General features: G+C 42.8%; 1 long non-coding RNA gene across 1 annotated transcript in view; it reads left to right on the top strand.

Moving 5' to 3' along the window:
* Positions 1 to 18108, top strand: part of LOC142769327 (uncharacterized) — a 38221-nt gene extending 20113 nt beyond the window's left edge. Inside the window, exon 2 of the long non-coding RNA XR_012885777.1 lies at positions 12663 to 18108. This is a non-coding gene — a long non-coding RNA (uncharacterized LOC142769327). The remainder of the gene's footprint in view (positions 1 to 12662) is intronic.
* Positions 18109 to 18908: the final 800 nt, after the last annotated feature.

The following is an 18908-nucleotide window of genomic DNA, read 5'->3' as shown; positions in this document are numbered from 1 at the left end:
ACTGCTAATAGGGCGGACATTGGGTTTATTTGGGTTTAACCCCACATTCAACTAATCCTATCTCTGACAACACTTAAAAGGGCCTCTCGCCTAGTTTGAGCATTCCGAGCTAGAAAGAGAAATGCATGCACTGCGCAATAGCGAATCTCGTTTGCCAAGATTTGCAACACCACGTGTCCGTGAAATGTCAGACTGCAGAAGGACTGAAAGCTGGGCCAGTTGGTGATCGCACTTGAACATATTTTAACACGTACACGACTACGTGAACATAACAGAGGTGCATCTCATCTTCTTTTGTGTCCGCGTGGTCGTGCGCTGTGTTAAAATATGTTCAAATGTCAGACTGAATTGTCTGACTGACATTTCACTGTTGCACTATCAATCTGAAATGTCAGACTGATAACTGCTGTTGTCTTAGTTCATTGTAATACATTATTATCCTTATTTTTCTAGGTTCCTGTGACAGGATGCAGAAGGAATCTGAGGGCTATGTTGGATGAATGACATTACATTGCAAACATTGTGTTAATAGCTGCATTTTATAAGCTTTAGAAAATACTCACATTGCTTTATTTATAGTGATCAGGTTATTTTCTGACTTGTTTTCTTTTCAATTGTCTATGCGATTTATATGAAGTGTCATGTGATTGATCTTTTGTTATTAGGCTCACTTGTTTGTACTTTTCATTTGATCTACTATATTCACGTAGGAATGTTTGACGCAGTATGAACTTTTTTGTTTGTTGTAGGCACACTTGGCATGATCAAAATGCTTGCACTTGCAAGGGCTTACATTATAGTAGTTAAGTATTACTTTATCAGGTGATTAAAGAAACACAAATTTATGATAAGCTTTTTTTATAAGTACCTCTATATGTTTATTTTTTATTTCGCTTTTTGTTTGCTTCATTTCGTGTTTTTTTGGCATCTTCATTAGACGGACCCACAGTTTTATTTTTTTTCAGCCTCTTTGCTTAGACTGCACCTATAGATTGAATTCAGTTTTATAGTATGTTTTGTGATAGGAACATGGATTTGGGTATTTTGGTACTTTCAGTTTATTGTAGTTGAGAAACTAAGCAGAAATGTGACATGGAGTATATATATTTAAATGATATGTAATAGAAGGGGAATGTATAGCATCTAGATGAAATTGGCTCCAATTCGTTTGGTTACTGAGGTCAGAGTTGAAATGTGCCATGATATTATTACTGAAAAAGGCCTTGCGACACTTTTTTAGCATAGTCAGAAAAAGCTGGTAATTGATAGTCAAAGCTCCTGAGAACATGAGATTCAGGATTCATAGCGCAGCATCCGGTATGGAATTCACGATTCTCAAAGTTACCAGAAATTGCTCCGTTGTCTCTTGACGAATGATGCCATAAACTGGAGTACAGAAATATTCAAGAAAAATCCATGCCCATTAGCCGATTTAAGCATCGTGAGCTGCATATTTACGGATTGCACCCCAGGATGGGGCAATGAGCTCGCATTTGTTCGGAATAGCACTAAAACTAAATCATAAGTTTGAATGAAAAAAAAAGATAGTGCACAAGATCATGATGGGCACTGATGAAGGCACTTTCCCTCTTCTCATCATACCCTCCTGCATCATTTTCAAGCTCAGTCGGTTGTTCTAAATGCTAGATAAAGCGGTGAAAGTATGCGTAAAATTTCTGTAACCATGCTTGTACTCAATTTATTCTCAAAATTTTGTGACAACCAATTTCTGAAGCTATAAACTGCTTGAATTAAGGTTGATTACTTTCAAAAGTGTTGCAGCAGAGTTTTCATGTATGGGCTGACAATCTAGGATTCAGGAGTTAATGTGAAGTCATCCCTGATTGCTTTTTATCTAGTATTGTACAAAACCTGGCAAGCTTCAATCTATTGTCATGACCAAGAAAGATGCTGGCGCTTCGGCGTGCGGGTAGCTAGAGCAAAGAAGAGAAGGACGAAGGCAGAATAAGAACAGCTGGCCCAGGATCGGGTGTTGTCTCTTGTTCTCTGTCTAGTACATGACAATGGCGCAGCCGACAAAGAAGTCTTACGTCCCGGCTTCGTCATCTAGGACAGCCGCGATAAGCGCCGCTTGAGGACGGCGTCAAGGCCTCCTCGGCAGCTGTTCACCTGCCGCCACTGCCACCACCGTTCGGGGACGGCGTCAAGGCCTCCTCAGCGGCTGCAGTACACGTTACCGGTACCATTTCACAAGGGACGCCGTCCACGGGTCCTTGGCTATGGATTCTGCCGTCAGCGCAAGCCGACAAGTGAACCCTCTACAGGAAGCCACCGGTACGTGTCTTCGTGATTCGTCGGCAGTGCGGGCTTCTCCATCCAGGAACGCCGTTCACGCTTCTTTGGCGATGGAGGCAACAACGAGGCCGCCGCTTCAGCTGCCCATCGAACCATCAGTGGACGGTGTCCATGCCCTCTCTGTGGTACCAGGGAATCACCCAATGGACACTATGCTACCACTTCGCGACCGTAATACGCACGGGCTTTTGTCCTTTGGGAATGCTGTTCAAGCTTCCCACGGCCTGCATTCCCTGTCCGGTACTCTTCCAACATACGAGCCGCCAAGAAACGCTGTTCATGCTTCCTTGGACGTGCGTGTCACCAACGTGAGTACTCCTAGGACCACGTACTTCACAGACGCGAACCAAAGCGGTTCAGAAGCCTCGTGTCACAGTGCCGTGGAACTGCGGCGTATCATCGCGCTACTCCACGCCGAGACTAACAAACTGACCGCGTTGATCGCCGAGCGGGCTCCTACAATGTTTCCAGCTTTGTGTGACATTAACGCAGTGTTCGGTGTAGCTGCCTTATACGACCTTGAGGCAAGCACACCGGAGCAACGCAGGGAGCTTCGGTCTTCTCTCATCGAGCTCTCACACCAATTCAACTGCTTCACGTCGGTGATCTCTGTGTTGTCACCTGCCACCTCACAATCACCAGCCGTCTGCGAACTACTGGAATTCCATGGGGTCCGGAACGATGCTGACAGCTGGGTGGCAACCGTCAACGTGATAGCAATGCGCGAGGCCTGGACGGAATCTCAGAAATGGACCGTGGCTGTAGACCATCTTCGGGAAGGTGCGGCGGCGTGGCACAGGTATGAAGGCTTCAAGCAGCAGTCCTGGGTGGAGTGGAGCTCCAAGCTCATAGCTGCCTTCGGCCGGACACTCTCCAATCTCCCTTCCACCACCCAGTTCAACCTGACGACTACCGAGGATAAGACGCAGGAGGGTTTCCGCCTCCAGGTTGCAGTCATGCGTTGCAGTTCACTTGAGCTTTCGAACTCTTTGCCGTCATCCAATTCAAGTTCAGCTCAGGCAAAGACCACTATCGAAGACGGGCCTCGTGAAGGACTTCACTCAAACGACATACCCACACTGAACCATCCCGAATGTGCAGCTGTACCCTGCATAAGCTTTGATGACCTCTTGGCTGAACGCTCCGCAGGGTACACTGAAACAGGCTCCAATGCAGGCGTCGCTCTTCCGATGCCAGGTTCTACATCGGGACCCATCTCACGAACTTCCGTGCTAGCAACCAATGCTATTTCCAAGACAGAGCTGTCGGAGACGACCGTGGATAGCAAGGAGACAATCTTGGACCAGTGTGTACGACATCAGCAGTCATTGGCCGAGCGTGTGAGCTACATCGATGCGTTCGAGGCAGAGAGAGCCAGCATCTGCCTTTCTGGCAACGTGATGTACGATCTTGCCGACGACGACAAGCACGCAATTCTGACTCCCAACGTACAACCTGAATGTCGCGCAGACCCCCATGAAGTCATCACCATGGAAATCGCCCCCGATTGTTCAGGCCATGACCAGCTCGGTCAAAACAAGAGCGATAACAGCAAGGAAGCTGCGGGCACGTCACATCATGATTGTGTCCAGTGGCCGGTGAGCACTCACACTCACCCTCTGTTGCGCAAGCATTTTCCTGCTCGGCATTCAAATGCGCATAAAAACCACACCACCCCACTTAGACGACATAAATGTCTGCTCGGCAAGCAACGACTGCTCCAACACACCCACTGTCGCCCACCAAACCTCTACACCATGTTACAGCATCTTAAAGACAGACCACCGAGGTACAACCAGTTTCATACCCCCGGGTCTTCATCGACCAAGGTGCGGGCGAACCCCAATGCCCAACGTCAACAACGACACTGTGGCGGACCAAGGCAACAAATACAGTCTCAGCATGCCAAGTCACAGCCTAGACGGGTCCGGCCCAGGCAAGGAAGTCAATGCCACCCGCCAGAACTGTTTTCACCAAGTCTTCCGAACACGTCGAACCTTGGACAAGATTAACCACAAGGATGCAGCCAGTCTCGACCTTCCGATAGACTTGTGGCACACTCCGGCACCCAGTTCCAGCGTGGTCGAGGCCGACCTCCGAGATGCAGCCAGTATCCACCACCAGATCTACTTCTGGCAGGTACCCGGACCAAATCGCAGCATGGCCGAGAGTGTCGGCCGCAATGGGGCAGCCAATGCCGTCCACCAGAGACGCTTTCCCCAGATCGTCGCTCCATCTTGCATTGCGGTCCGGGCTGACCACCACGATGCAACCAAGCCTGCCCACCAGAAACTTTGCCGCCAACTCCGCGCGCGCGCAGTCATGGCCGAGTGTCATGACCAAGAAAGACGCTGGCGCTTCGGCGCGCGGGTAGCTAGAGCAAAGAAGAGAAGGACGAAGGCAGAATAAGAACAGCTGGCCCAGGATCGGGTGTTGTCTCTTGTTCTCTGTCTAGTACATGACACTATGTAGATTTTGCTACATTTTAATTCTTTTCAATGACATACTCGTGCACTGAACAAGACTTATTGAGTGCAGAAGTGGTTTATTATTAATATGGTAGTATCTTTTCAATAATTTCGTGAGTATTTTAATATTGTTACTGCATATGTGATTTGGGTATCAGTCTCTGGATAGCGGGGAACAGGCAGATTAAAGAAGAGGACGTTCGGCTAGCAAGATAGGCCTCCGGTGCATGACCCCTTCAAGCCTCCCAGTACGCCACAGCGTAATAAACCCATTTATAAAGGTAACAGTGTGGTGGAGGTGCTGGGTAGAGCACGTCGACGAACCACGGAGTCACAGCTGTCTGAACTTCGCCGGAGCCGTCGTCTTGTCGGTCTGCCAGCAACAACAACCGTCATGGCCGAGAGCGAAGGTCACGGCTTCTCAACCACGCAAAGATCAGTGCCGGCTGCACCTTGTTATCTCTATATGGAACCCTGCCCGTTCGCGGGAAGAGCAGGGGAAGATGTGGATGTGTGGCTGACACTGCAAAAGGGTGAGCCGGTACCACGGCTGGGACCCACCGAACAACTGGGGACTGTCGCGCTGTTTCTCACAGAAACCGCCTTGATGTGGTACGAAAAGCACGAAGATTCATTAATAACGTGGGATCGTTTCGCCGAAGAACTCAAAAAATGCCTCGGCGACTCTGATGCGAAAAAGAAAAGCGCGGAGTGCACTTTGGCTCAGAGAACCCAGACACCGGGAGAAACGTGTACCACCTACATAGAGGAAGTTCTGATGCTCTGCAAGATCATAGACCCGCATATGTCTGAAGAGGACATGGTCGGACACCTTCTGAGAGGTATAGCAGAGGACGTCTAAATTTCTTGATATGCAGGGAAGACCTCACTTCCGTCTCCGCCGTCCAACGTCACTGCCGTACTTTCGAGAAGCTGAAGACCCGTCGTATTGCCCCGTAATTTGGTAGGCTGGCAAATGTAGCAACGGTCACCAGCGTTGACGTAAGCCCGGCAAAGAGTTTTCGCTGTGCCTAGATGGCACAGCGAAAACTCTTTGCCGGCTTCAAGAAAGATTTTACTGGCCGAAAATGCGCCAGACGACGGAACAGTACGTCTCTAGTTGCAACGAGTGCCAACGCCGCAAGCGCCCTACAAGTGCTCCTCCAGGGCTACTACATCCTATCCCACCCCCTAGAACTCCATTCGAGCAAGTTGGGATTGACCTTCTAGGTCCCTTTTCGAGGTTCGTTTTCGAGGTCTTCTAGTGGTAATCGCTGGATAGTCGTATGTACCGACCACTTAACACGGTACTGCGAGACGGCTGCTATACGATCGGCAACTGCAGCTGACGTGTGTTTATTCATGCTGCGTTTTGTGGTTCTACGACATGGACCTTCTAAAATTGTTATCAGTGATCGTGGGCAACAATTCACTGCAGACATGGTGGAAGAGATGCTTCGTCTATGCGCTTCAAGCTTTCGGCACTCTACGCCATATCATCCCCAAACAAATGGCCTGACAGAACGAACTAACAGGACTCTCACGAACAAGCTTTCCATGTATGTCGCAGCAGATCACAAGAACTGGGATGGTGTACTACCTTTCATCGTACGACCTTAATACTATAAGAACAAGCAGTAACCCAGATGACACCCCACCAGTAATGATAGAAGTCAGAAAAGCTTTGGAGAGCATGCAAAGAGGCAAAGCTGCTGGTGAGGATCAGGTAACATCAGATCTGCTGAAAGATGGAGGACAGATTGTATTAGAAAAACTAGCCACCCTGTTTACGAGGTGTCTCTTGGCGGGAAGAGTACCAGAGTCTTGGAAGAACGCTAACATCATCTTAATACATAAGAAAGGAGATGACAAGGACTTGAAGAACTACTGGTGGATAAGCTTGCTCTCTGTAGTATACAAGCTATTTACAAAGGTAATTCCTAACAGAGTAAAGAAAACGTTACAATTCAATCAACCAAAGAAACAAGCAGGATTTCGAACAGGCTACTCAACAATTGACCACATTCATACTATCAATCAGGTAATAGAGAAATGCTCAGAGTAATACCAACCACTATACATAGTCTTCATAGATTACGAAAAGGCGTTTGATTCAGTAGAAATATCAGCCGTCATGCAGACACTGCAGAATCAGGGCGTAGATGAAGTATATATAAACATTCTGGAAGAAATCTACAGGGGATCAACTGCTACCATAGTGCTTCATAAAGAAAGCAACAGAATACCAATCAAGAAGGGTGTAAGGCAGGGAAACACAATCTCCCCAATGCTGTTTATTGCGTGCTTACAGGAGGTTTTCAGAAGCCTAGAATGGGAACAGTTAGGGATACGAGTTAATGGAGAATACCTTAGTAACCTGTGCTTCGCCGATGACATTGCATTGCTGAGTAACTCAGGGGACGAATTGCAACTCATGATTACGGTGTTAGACAAGGAGAGCGGAAAGGTGGGTCTTAAAATTAATCTGCAGAAAATGAAAGTAATGTACAACAACCTCGGAAAGGAGCAGCGCTTCGAGATAGGTAATAGTGCACCTGAAGTTGTAAAAGACTATGTCTACTTAGGGCAGGTAATAACCGCAGAGCCAAACCACGAGATTGAAGTAACTAGAAGAATAAGAATGGGGTGGAGCACATTCGGCAAGCACTCTCAAATTATGACAGGTAGATTGCCAATATCCCTCAAGAGGAAGGTATATAACAGCTGTATCTTGCCGGTACTTTGCTACGGAGCAGAAACCTGGAGACTTACAAAGAGGGTTCAGCTTAAATTGAGGCCGACGCAGCGAGCAATGGAAAGAAAAATGGTAGGCGTAACCTTAAGAGACAAGAAGAGAGCAGAGTGGATTAGGGGACAAACGGGGGTTAAGGATATCATAGTTGAAATAAAGAAGAGGAAATGGACATAAGCCAGGTATGTAGCGCATAGACAGGATAACCGCTGGTCATTAAGCATAACTAACTTTATTCCCAGAGAAGGGAAGCGGGTTAAGGGGGAGACAGAAGGTTAGGTGGGCAGATGAGATTAAGAAGTTTGCGAGTATAAATTGGCAGCAGCAAGCACAGGACCGGGTTAACTAGCGAAACATGGGAGAGGCCTTTGTTCTGCAGTGGACGTAGTAAGGCTGATGATGAATGATGATGATGATGAATGATGACTACCTTTAATCACCTACGCGTTTGACACCGCACAGCATGAGACTACCAGCTACAGTCCGTTCTTTCTTCTGTATGCTCGACCACCTCGTCATACGGTAGATACCGTCTTCCCGTTTTTGGACCACCATGATTCAGGTATATCCGAGATCGTCTGCCGAGCAGAAGAAGCCCGACGTCTTGCTTACCTGCGCATCCTTGCTTCGCAAGATCGCTCGAAGACACGTTTTGATCGTTGACGTCGACACGTGACGTATAATCGCGGAGACCTCGTGTTTGCTGTGGACGCCAAATAGGAAACGTGGCTTGTGTGAAAAACTGCTTGCACACTATGCGAGACCTTATGTTGTTCTAGAACGTATAAGCGATTTAACTCTCCGCGTACACGTCTTCATTCAAATGGCCGACGGTCTGCAAAGACTGAACTTGTCCATATAGCACGTTGAAGGGCTATATTCCTAAAGAGACTCGTTAACTCGCCGGTGGGCTTCGTCTGCGGGGAGGGAAATGTTACTGCATATGTGATTTGGGTATGAGCCTCTGGGTAGCGGGGAACAGGCAGATTAGAGAAGAGGACGGGCTAGGGAGATAGGCCTCCGGTGCACGACCCCTTCAAGCCTCCCAGTACGCCACAGCGTAATAAACCGGTTTATAGACGTAACAATATTATGGACATCCTAGCTTTATTGTCATAAGAATGAAAGCAAAAATACTTGAGCACTTAGATTTTATGCCATTTTTAAGAGTGTGTGTACACTCATTCTGAGCCACTTGGTAGACAAAGAGGAGATACGACTTGATCCAGCGAATATGGCTGCAGTGGAAGTCTTGAACCAGCCTCGCTCAGTAAAAATACTACGGAGCTTTCTTGGACTATGCTCTTACTTTCGTCCCTCCATTCTTGCATTCGCTAATATCGTGCACCCACTGACGTGCCTGCTTCAAAAACAAAAAGGCGGACTGTTCCAATGAACCCCAGAATAATGTGCGTCTGCTTTTCGAGAACTCAAATTCTGATTAACGTACCATCCCATTCTCCGACATTTTGACCCTATGGCTCCCCCAGAAGTGTAATAGGATGCTAGGGGTGTTGGTGTTGGTGTTGTTTTGGTTGAGTGCGTTGATATGAAAAACATGTCGTGGCATATGCGAGTTTTTTTAGCAAGTCTTAGCGTAACGACACTGTTACCGAAAAGGAATGTCTTGCAGCGGTTTTCGCAGCACAATGCTTCAGGCCATACCACCACCTGGACGTGGCAATATTGGACGTGGCAATATTGATATAAAGCCATTGTGGGCAATTCATGATTTCTCGTCACAAGCAGAAGCCTTTGCAATGCACACACGTACACTAAAACACTACAATATTATCTAAGAAAAAGAAAGCACTTGAAAAAAACAAAAAAAAAGACAAAAGAAAAAGGGGAAGACAAACTTGCAACAGAAAGTTTATAGGAAGGGGACGGGACCTTATAAATGTAATATTGCAAATGTAAAGTTAGGTCAGCTTCAGAAAAGAATGTTTAGGCACGCATTATAGCAGTAAACTTGCATTCATTGATCCCAAGGTTCTTGAGATCAATTTTAAAGCAAGTGGAGGTACTGGAAAAAAATTATGGTGCATTCACAGTGATTAGTTGTTATTACACTATAAATTATTACCAAAAGATTGAATGACCCACACTATTTGCCCGCACTACTTATTTCTTCACGTTGAACATTCCTAAAATGTAAAAAAAACAATAGGAAACTTTTGCTGAAAAACCCCATTTCTACCATCTCATTAAACTCAACCGCTTTCAGCAAAGTGACTGTGTCTCGCAAAATATTTCCACAAGAAGGGAAGGAACATTAGGCAACAAACATGCTTAAATCATCATTGGCTGAGTGCATGCATCCATTCCTCGCCAGTTGTAGACAACAATGGCGAAATTCGCATATACAATTGACGTGCCTATGTTGCAATAGGTTTAATATAGGCACTAAGATTTTAACAGGAAGGTGAGAGCACTGACTAGTATTGCACACTTTGAATATCATGAGTGTCCTGTGCCAATTTTTCAAACATTCCTACTCAAAATGTTTTTTTGCTGTCTTATATTGCCTTGACCGAAGAGAGGTGTTTTTTCTTGGTAACGAAAACTTTCACCGTTTCTTATGGGCAATGGACATCATGTTTTTGCCCATAAAAGAGCGATAGGTTCTTGTTCAAAGACATCTGTAATGATTGGAATAACTAAGTAAGCATTCATTACTAATTACGGAGCCTGAAGCCCAGGAGGTCTTCTGAGTTGCACGTAACTTGACTAAATGCTTTTATTTTCTTGTTCATGCTGTTTAGAAAGCATACCTGAATTTCCGGCACCATTTCTAGGCAAGTGTCGAAAATCTTGAAGTACTGCTGCGCTCTAGGAGGTGGGTTGGCACGTCTCATTGCATTGCGAAGCCAGGAAAGAGTTCAAAATCCAGTCTTTGCATTTTTTGTGCCCCAAGGGAAAGGCTTCGCTATCTTGCAGACTAAAATCGAAAGTTAAAGCGTCATTGTAAGTGGAAACTTCAGAAATGAGCTCCATCTCAACTCAATAAATCCTGCATTTTGATCATTTTAATTAGGTACTATACCAAAGTGTACCTGGCAGACTTGTGGTGCACAGCTAATCTTAATCTCTTTCTACGTTCTCTTGTATTTTCGTCTGTGTGCTTGGATCATTCATATGTTATTGGGAATATTTAGTGGAATTCTTTACTATTGAATAAATCCAGTAATTACCATGATGTACCTTGGTAAACGGCATATATAATAATTAACTCCTTTGAAAACATGGCATTGTCTATTACATTTTCATCAGTGCATTTGAGTGTCACAAACCAGATGGGCCGTGGAAAAAGAAGCTTAATGTGTTTTATTCAGTCAGTTTACTGAATAAAAATGTATACAAACTGTGTCGCTGTCTAATGCCACCGTTGCATTTTCCAGCTTCTTCAGTGTTTTTTTGCTGGATGTTCTACCATGTTGGTGGGACTTTCTTCAAATCACTTTGTAAAGGATGAAATGTTCGAGATAATTTGTAGCAAATTAGAGTATCATCTCACCTAATTTTACTACATAATTGGCTGATAAAATCATGAGCCTTAATGGGAAAAAAATGCAGAAACAACAATACAGCTTGCTCTAACTTGACATGCATATCAAGAATGCGTTGCATGTAGCAGTGCTCCAGAGGCTGATAGCTGTTTCTCTGTTAGTTCGTTGTTTCTCACACATTGTTATTTTTCCTTCTTTAGGTGCAAGTCCTGAAACGTAAAGGGAATCTGATGTCACTGTTGGATGGAAAATATTTTACTTGAACACCTACTGTGTTCCCTATATTTCTTGTCATTCTCTCTGCCTAATTTGACTGCTTCTTTCAGTTGTCTGTGCATTTTATGTGAAGTGTGTTTTGATTAATCTCTTTATTGAGCCTTACATGTTTCTACTTTTTAACTATTAACTAGACTCGCATGGATCTTCAAGCTAGTTTGATGATTATTCATTTCTTTTGCACGGGCTTGCATGGGTTAAGTAATCATAATTCTCTTGACTTAAAACTAAGTTTTATGCAATAAGGTTGCTTGATAGTTGTTGCATTACCTTTTGTTATTTTGTCATCTGTTTTTTGCTTCATTTTGTGTTTTTTGTCATCAGATATCTGTTTCATTAAGCATCATTGCTTATACTTAAAATATGGATTAAAGCAAGTCTTTTTTTGTAATTTTCTTAGCACTCAGTGATACATAAATTGCATGCAATTGTGTATTCTCATACTAATGTGTTTATGCTAATAATTGTCACATATATAAGAATATCATAGTTTAAAAACCAGGGAAAGGTGTCATATAGGATGTGTTTATGACAATTATATTGAGGTGTCTGTTGTATTATGCAACGTTGTGGGAATCTGCACTCAAGATATAAAATAGGCTCAACTTCATTTTGTTACTGAGGTTATAATTGATATGTCATTTGGTATTATTAAAGTATAGCCGTAAAAACTATTCTTATGAGGCTACTCATGATCAAACTGCACTTGAAGTCTTCTAGCCTAGCGTTTACTCTTAATTCCATATACTCTACTTGGCAACTTTGTCTGTTAGTTCTCATCTAATATTAGGTCCAACAAAAAAGAGAAATTTAATCTTCACGCCTGCAGATGAAAAGTTGTGCTTCACTGCAACACAGTACTGACACACGGGCAGCATGTCACCTGCACCTCTTAGCGTCAGTCCATAGAGATGCCCATTCTGTTTGAAAAACTGAAAAAAAAAACAATAATTATGTGCAATGTGACAGAGTTTACGTTGTGTTCTGGCTGAAAAACGGGATCAATAATGTTTTCGAAATAGCTGTGTTGCAGGCAAAAGCTCCGCCAGCTGTGTGATTGCACAAATTGCTGGAGGAATAGCCGATTGGAGGTTAGCATACATCTTTAGTTCCGTCAGACCGTACTTTGTTATTTATTTCTATTCCAAGAAAGAAAGGGTAAGGCATGACGCGCTGACAATCTAGAAGCATGTGACATGCTGTCTGCACGACACTGCTCTAATGCAGTGAAGCCCTTTTTCTTTTCAGCTCATAAGGAGAGCACGTTTTCTTTTCTTCTCTATCACTGCTTTGTTTCGTAACAAACGGTACAAAATCAACTCTCTTGTTTGTTTTGTGCAGCTCTGAGGTCATCCAGCCGTCAGGAAACTAAGGACGGTAAGAAGACACATTGCAGATTGTGCCAACGCTGTCACTTTTGTGATTATGAAACTGACCACTCGTCCCATCCAAAAGTGCACCTGAGGGTTCACACAGGCGAGCGGCCACTTTAGTGCCATCCGTGTCCTCAATACTTCTCACAAAGATCGAATTTGGTTGTTCACCTACGAGCTAGAAAGGCGAGAGGCCATATAAGTGCCACCTCTGCCCTCAGAGTTTTTCACAGAAATCCCATTTGATAGACCACGTGTGCACCCACAAAGGCGAGCGACCACATAAATTCCACCTCTGCCCTAATGGTTTTTCGATTAGATCCACTCTAGTAAGGCACTTGCACACTCAGACAAATGAGCGACCCCACAAGTTCCATCTGTGTTCCCGGAGCTTCTCCCGAAGTTTCTCATTGACTGAGCATCTGAACATTCACGCAGACGATCGACCGCATAAATGCCCATTATGTCCTCAGGCTTTTGCATCGAAAAGCAACCTCAGGAAGCACATGTCCAAACACAAATGCAATTGACTTAGTATACATTGATCACCTCACATGCTTTAAAATTTTAACAATTCTTGTGTACATAGTGCATTTTTCAGTTGACAGAGCTTGCGTCTGGGTGTGTAAAATAAAGCTCCTCGAAATTCTAGAATACCTGTTAATTGAAGCTTGCTGGCCATTCTGATCTCCCCCTAATTCTTCACTCTACTTCTATTGCCTTTCATACACCGGTACTGCTGGCACTATCACTAGGGTTGTTTGGTGCATGTTATTGCCACGCTGCAACACTCTTCAAGCCAATAGTTTGTTATTTATGGATTGTATGGACTAAAGGACAGACGTCTCTTCGAGTCGGTATGAAAAGTAAGGCAAACAAAAGATATCTGATGTAATAAAGTAATTATATGCAACCTTTACAATGACCGATTTCGCATGAGTGCATGGTGATGTTATGTCTGCCAGAAAGGCTTCTTGCAACCACTGCTATGTGCTTAGGTGGTTGGTGGTGTTATGAATGTATAATTATTTGTTTGTTCATATTTTATGCGTGCTAAAGGAACCCCACCCTGGTAGTCTGCACCACACACAAATAAATATTGGGTTTGAAAGATGAGCTTTTTTCTTGTGAAATCTAATGTCTTTTTTTCATCTAGGGTTTGTAATGTGTGCATTTTTTACAGTTCATACAGCATAGTTCCAGTGCATAGAGTTCTGCTCGAAAAGAGTGAAAAAATGTTTCTGTTGCAGTCTATTTAAAAAATATTTAATAAAGAAACTTGCTTCCATCTAAACATATTCGAGCTGCTTTGGTGCAGGAAAATGAATGATGTATTTTGGGCCAATACTTAATAAAAGTAATTGCTTCTAGGTGTAATGCGAGTTAGTGTGATGGAGCCTCTATAAGCAGCTGCAGAATAATTTCATGAGCTGATGCTCTTGCAAGAAACACAAGTCTAAATATATGGGCATTTTTACATCTTGTGCCATCGTCGAAATGTAGCTGTTGTTGCAATGAGTGAATCTGCTAACCTTAGCCGAGCATGAAAGCCTCGTAAGTGGTACACCCTCTATGGCAACTAGCAGATCAAATGCCGTGCTGCTATGCTCGAAGATGCATATCCAATACCTAGCCAAAACTGTTTACATTTCGAGCTGGGGGACAGCACCCAGCCACCGTGATCGAAGTTAATATGCCGTCTTTCACTACGGCGCACGTCTTGTAACATTAACGTCGTGTGAGCAGATAGAAGTCTGGCGACTATTGTTGTTTTCATTATTGGAACTGTACTACTACAGTGGCTAATTATATTGCCATGCATCTCTGCTGTGTTTCAAAGCGATCACTTTCATGTTAAGCTCACAAATTTGCTTTCTCTGGGACTGCGTGTGTGTGTCTTCTCACTTTTTCATCGTGTATTATTTGTTCTATGTGCTTTCCAGTCTTGTTGCATACATAGTACATGTGTGCTTCCTTACAGCAGTTAAGCAATTTTGTTCCAAGTCTGTCAATTCGTTTCCATTTCTTTTTTACAATCCGACAAAAGGTATTGGGGTCTTTGTGTGCCTATTTAGGACTTACAATTGATGCAATCATTATGCGAAATTTTAGTCAATGATTTTGTTTATGCCAGATTTACTATAATCAGTGAGCTTTTCTTATTGTGCATTAAAGCATTTAATGTCTTACCAGTGCTCCCATTGGTGGTGTTCGTTTGAAGCTTGGCAGACTTTTTCATGCCTCTATCTGCCAAAGCTTAATAAAGGTTGTAAATATTTTTATAACGATAAATCGAGAGAAAGTTTTCCCAGAAAGCCGGCTTATAATGATTTCATGTGCTAAGCAATCAGATGTGCCACATTGCAATTGAGCAGTTATAGAACAAGTGGGAATATAGGATTTTCTTTGTCTAACCGGCCATTTCATTCTGAAAGATGTGTGTCTGCGACAAAGTTTGGAGTAAATTGAACTAGTTACCATTGTTATACTGTCAGGAAAGTTCAGTAAATATTTTGTTTTTACAAAAAGTGATAACTTGTAGTTTATGAATATGTATCCTTGTTGCATAAGGAGTAAAGATACCTCACTGTAATTATGGAATCCAAGCCCAGCTATTGTTTATTCCTAAGTCATTACGATCTTCTTCCAGAGCCCATGAAGTCGCTGTAAAATTGCATATGAAATTTGAGAAGGTACGCGAGTAGTGCCCCTGGAGCATCTCACAGACGATCCTAGCTATTTTTTGAAGGTTTGTGCAGTGATAGTTTCATGCAGATTCGAATGTGTTTTCAGCAAACTACTCTTACAAGTCATTCAATGTTTAACTATATGTGTAAAACATAGTGATTTCCAAGTTTTCTTAGGCATTAGTTGGTTAGAAAACAATTTGCAATGGATACAGAATTTATTCGTAAAAACATTGCTTGCTCAAGCTTCACAGACCGATTCCGAAACTGGTTTTGAAAATATAATGCTTTGACAACTGAAAAATGTTGCCTTATTTCATTGTTTGTAAATATATTGCTTTTTTATTTTTCAGTTCCTGTTGCAGAATGTGAAAGCAGTATGAGGGCACTGTTGGATGAACGACACCGCATTTTAAGTTTTCTGTCAATTGCAGTATTCTACAAGTTTTAGATAATACTACCATTGCATTTGTTATTGTGATTGGGTCATTTTGTTCATTTTCTGGTGACTTGTCTTTTTTCAGTTGCATATGCATTTTATATTCAGTGTCATGTGATTGATCTTTTTTTTATTAGACTCGCTTGTCTGTACTTTTCATAAGATCTACTAGGTTGACGTATGAATGTGTGTGCCAGTTTGATGTATTTTGTTTGTTGCAGGCATGCTTAGCGTGGTCTAAATGCTGACATTTGCAAGGACTTTGATTACAGTAGTTGGATATTATTCTATTTGGTGAATAAAAAAAGACAAGCTTACGATAACCTTTTTAATAGAAAGTTCTATATGTTTATTTTTTTTAATTTTGCATTTTATATGCTTCATTTCATGTCTTTTGGCATCTTTATCAGATGGACCCACTGTTTTACTTTTTTCAGCCTCATTGCTTAGACTGCACTTATAGAATAAATTGTTTTATAGTAATTTTTGTGATAGGAAAATGGATTTAGGTATTTTGGTACTTTCAGTTCATTGCAGTTGAGAAACGAAGCAGAGATGTGGCATGGAGTATGTACTCTTAACTTATATGTAATAGAAGGAGAATGTATGCCCTAGACATGAAATTGGCTCGACATTGTTTGGTTATTGAGGTGAGAGTTTAAATGTGCCGTGATATTATTACTGAAAAAGGCCCTGCGACACTTCCTTAGCATGGTGAGAAAAAGCTGGGTAGTGATGTTCAAAGCCACTGAGAGGATGAGATTCAGGAATTATTGCGTGGCATGTGGTATAGAATTTACAGCTCTCAAAGTCATCCAGAGATTGCTCTCTCGTCTGTTGATGAATAATGCCGTAAACTGAAAGAAACAAGCATTCACGAAAAATGCTTGACATTGGCTGATTTAATCACCGTGAGCTGCATATTTACGGAGGTCACCACAGGATGGCGCAATGTGCTCATATTTGCCTGGAATAGCACTGAAACTGAATCATGACTTTGAAGGAAAAAAGAAAGTAAAAGAACTCAGTCATGAAGGGCACTGATGGAGGCATTTGCTATCTTGTCATCTTCTCCTGCATCATTTTCAAGCCCACTCGCTGGTACTAAATGCAATAGAAAGTGCTTAAAGCATGTGGCGAACTCCTGTAATCATGTTTGTACTCAATGCATTCTCAAAATTTATGACAGTCGATTGGGGATGGAATAAACTGCTTGAATTAAGGCATTCGTTGGTTACTTGCGAAACCGTTACAGGGCCCCATTAAGTTATGGGCTGACAGTATAGTATTCAAATATCATTGATAGTAAAGCCACCCTTAATATCTTCTTGCCTAATATTGTATAAAACCTGGTAAGCTTCATTCTCTGTAGATTTTGCTGCATTTCCATTCTTTGTATTGATATACTTGTGCACTGGACAAATTTTGTTGGTCCTTGTGCTGTGCTCTCTATCTGAAAAGTGCCGTGAAGACTTAATGAGTGAAGAAGCGGTTTATTATTTTTATTGTAATATCTATTCAATGATTTCGTGAGCATTTTGACGTTATAGACATCGCAGCTACATTGTCATAAGAATGAAAGCAAAAATATTTGAGCACTTAGATTTTATGTGTGCTTAGTAAAGAACTCGAGTGGTAAAAAAAGCCTCCTATAAGATGTTCTTGTTGTTTGTAATAATGAGTGAAGTAATTTTATCTTCATTAGGTTTCTTTGGTAAAGAAATTAAAACTATTTCCATGCCTGTGCAATTTGACTAAACAGTGGAGATGGCAGAAGGTAAACACAGATTGAGGTCTTTTTTCTTCTGATTTGTTGTTTCTTTCTTCCTTTATCTTATTCTCCACCTCCATTTTTCTTCCTTGTCTCTTTTCTTATCTCCTTCTATGTCGCATTTTTTTTTCTCCTCTTAACCCTCGCATCACTTTGTGTCTTGCTCAGTTCCCTTTCCCATTTCTCGCTATGCTGTACATGGTTATGCATATTATCATGTGCTTTTCCCATTTTTTCGTTAAACTTCACTATGTGTGGTTGTGCTATGCTCGGAGATGTTTGGCACATACTGGCTTTCTGTGCAACTAGTCGCATAAAGTGGCACAGCAAAACACTGAAAGAGTTGTGCTTTTTAAAGGGATACAGAATTTACCTGTCCTATTACTATTTTTTTTTTGCAGCACTTGGGTGGTCCACACATCCAGCAAGTAAAGACGGGGAGAAGTGTTAACATGGACGCCGCCACCACTGTAACTTGTGTAACTATGAGACTGATAAAGTGGCTCATATGAAAAGGCACGTCTGGGTTCACACAGGGGAGCGACCGTTTCAGTGTCACTTGTGTCCTCAGAGCTTCTCGGTCAAATCCAAATTGGTACGTCACCTGCGTGTCCACAGTGGCGAGAGGCCACATAAGTGCCACCTCTGCCCTCAGAGCTTTTCACATAAACACGATTTGATAGGCCACCTGCGCACCCACACAGGAGAGCGACCACACAAGTGCCACCTGTGTTCCCAGAGCTTCTCTCGAAAGTTCACATTGAGAATGCATGTGCTCTCGCACACAGGCGACCGACCATTCAAGTGCCCGATATGTCCGCAGACGTTTGTGTGGAAAAACAACATCAGCAGGCACTTGCGCATGCACAAACGCAAGACAACAGTTCAGTAAGAGTTCTTTTAGCTCCTCTTTTCAAACGTTGATCATATGAGTCTGACTTGGTTTTTACAAAATTCTGACAGTGCTAAATATTCTATGGAGCTTCGGGGGAGAACTCTATAAGTGACATCACAGTACTGAATCCTGACTGTGGCAGTCATATTTTAAGAGTAAACTAAATTTAGCATTGTTAGTCTACTTAGACTCGGGTCGTATTCAAATATCCCAAGTGGTAAAACTCAAAGCTGAGTGCTTCGTTGAGGTTGCCTTGTAGTCGCACGATTGTTTCAGCTTGTAAAACCCCAGCAGTTAATGAATGTAGTGACATAAACAATGTACACTCAGAACCACAAATGCAGACACTTGTATCATTATGCTGCTGGGATTGTTTTCTTGCTTCTAGACTTATCTTCAAAAAATAATTTTCTAGTGCAATA

Source organism: Rhipicephalus microplus, chromosome 8, assembly GCF_043290135.1.
Source record: "Rhipicephalus microplus isolate Deutch F79 chromosome 8, USDA_Rmic, whole genome shotgun sequence".
In the NCBI taxonomy this organism is placed as follows: domain Eukaryota; kingdom Metazoa; phylum Arthropoda; class Arachnida; order Ixodida; family Ixodidae; genus Rhipicephalus; species Rhipicephalus microplus.
This window is presented reverse-complemented; position numbering and strand designations above follow the sequence as displayed.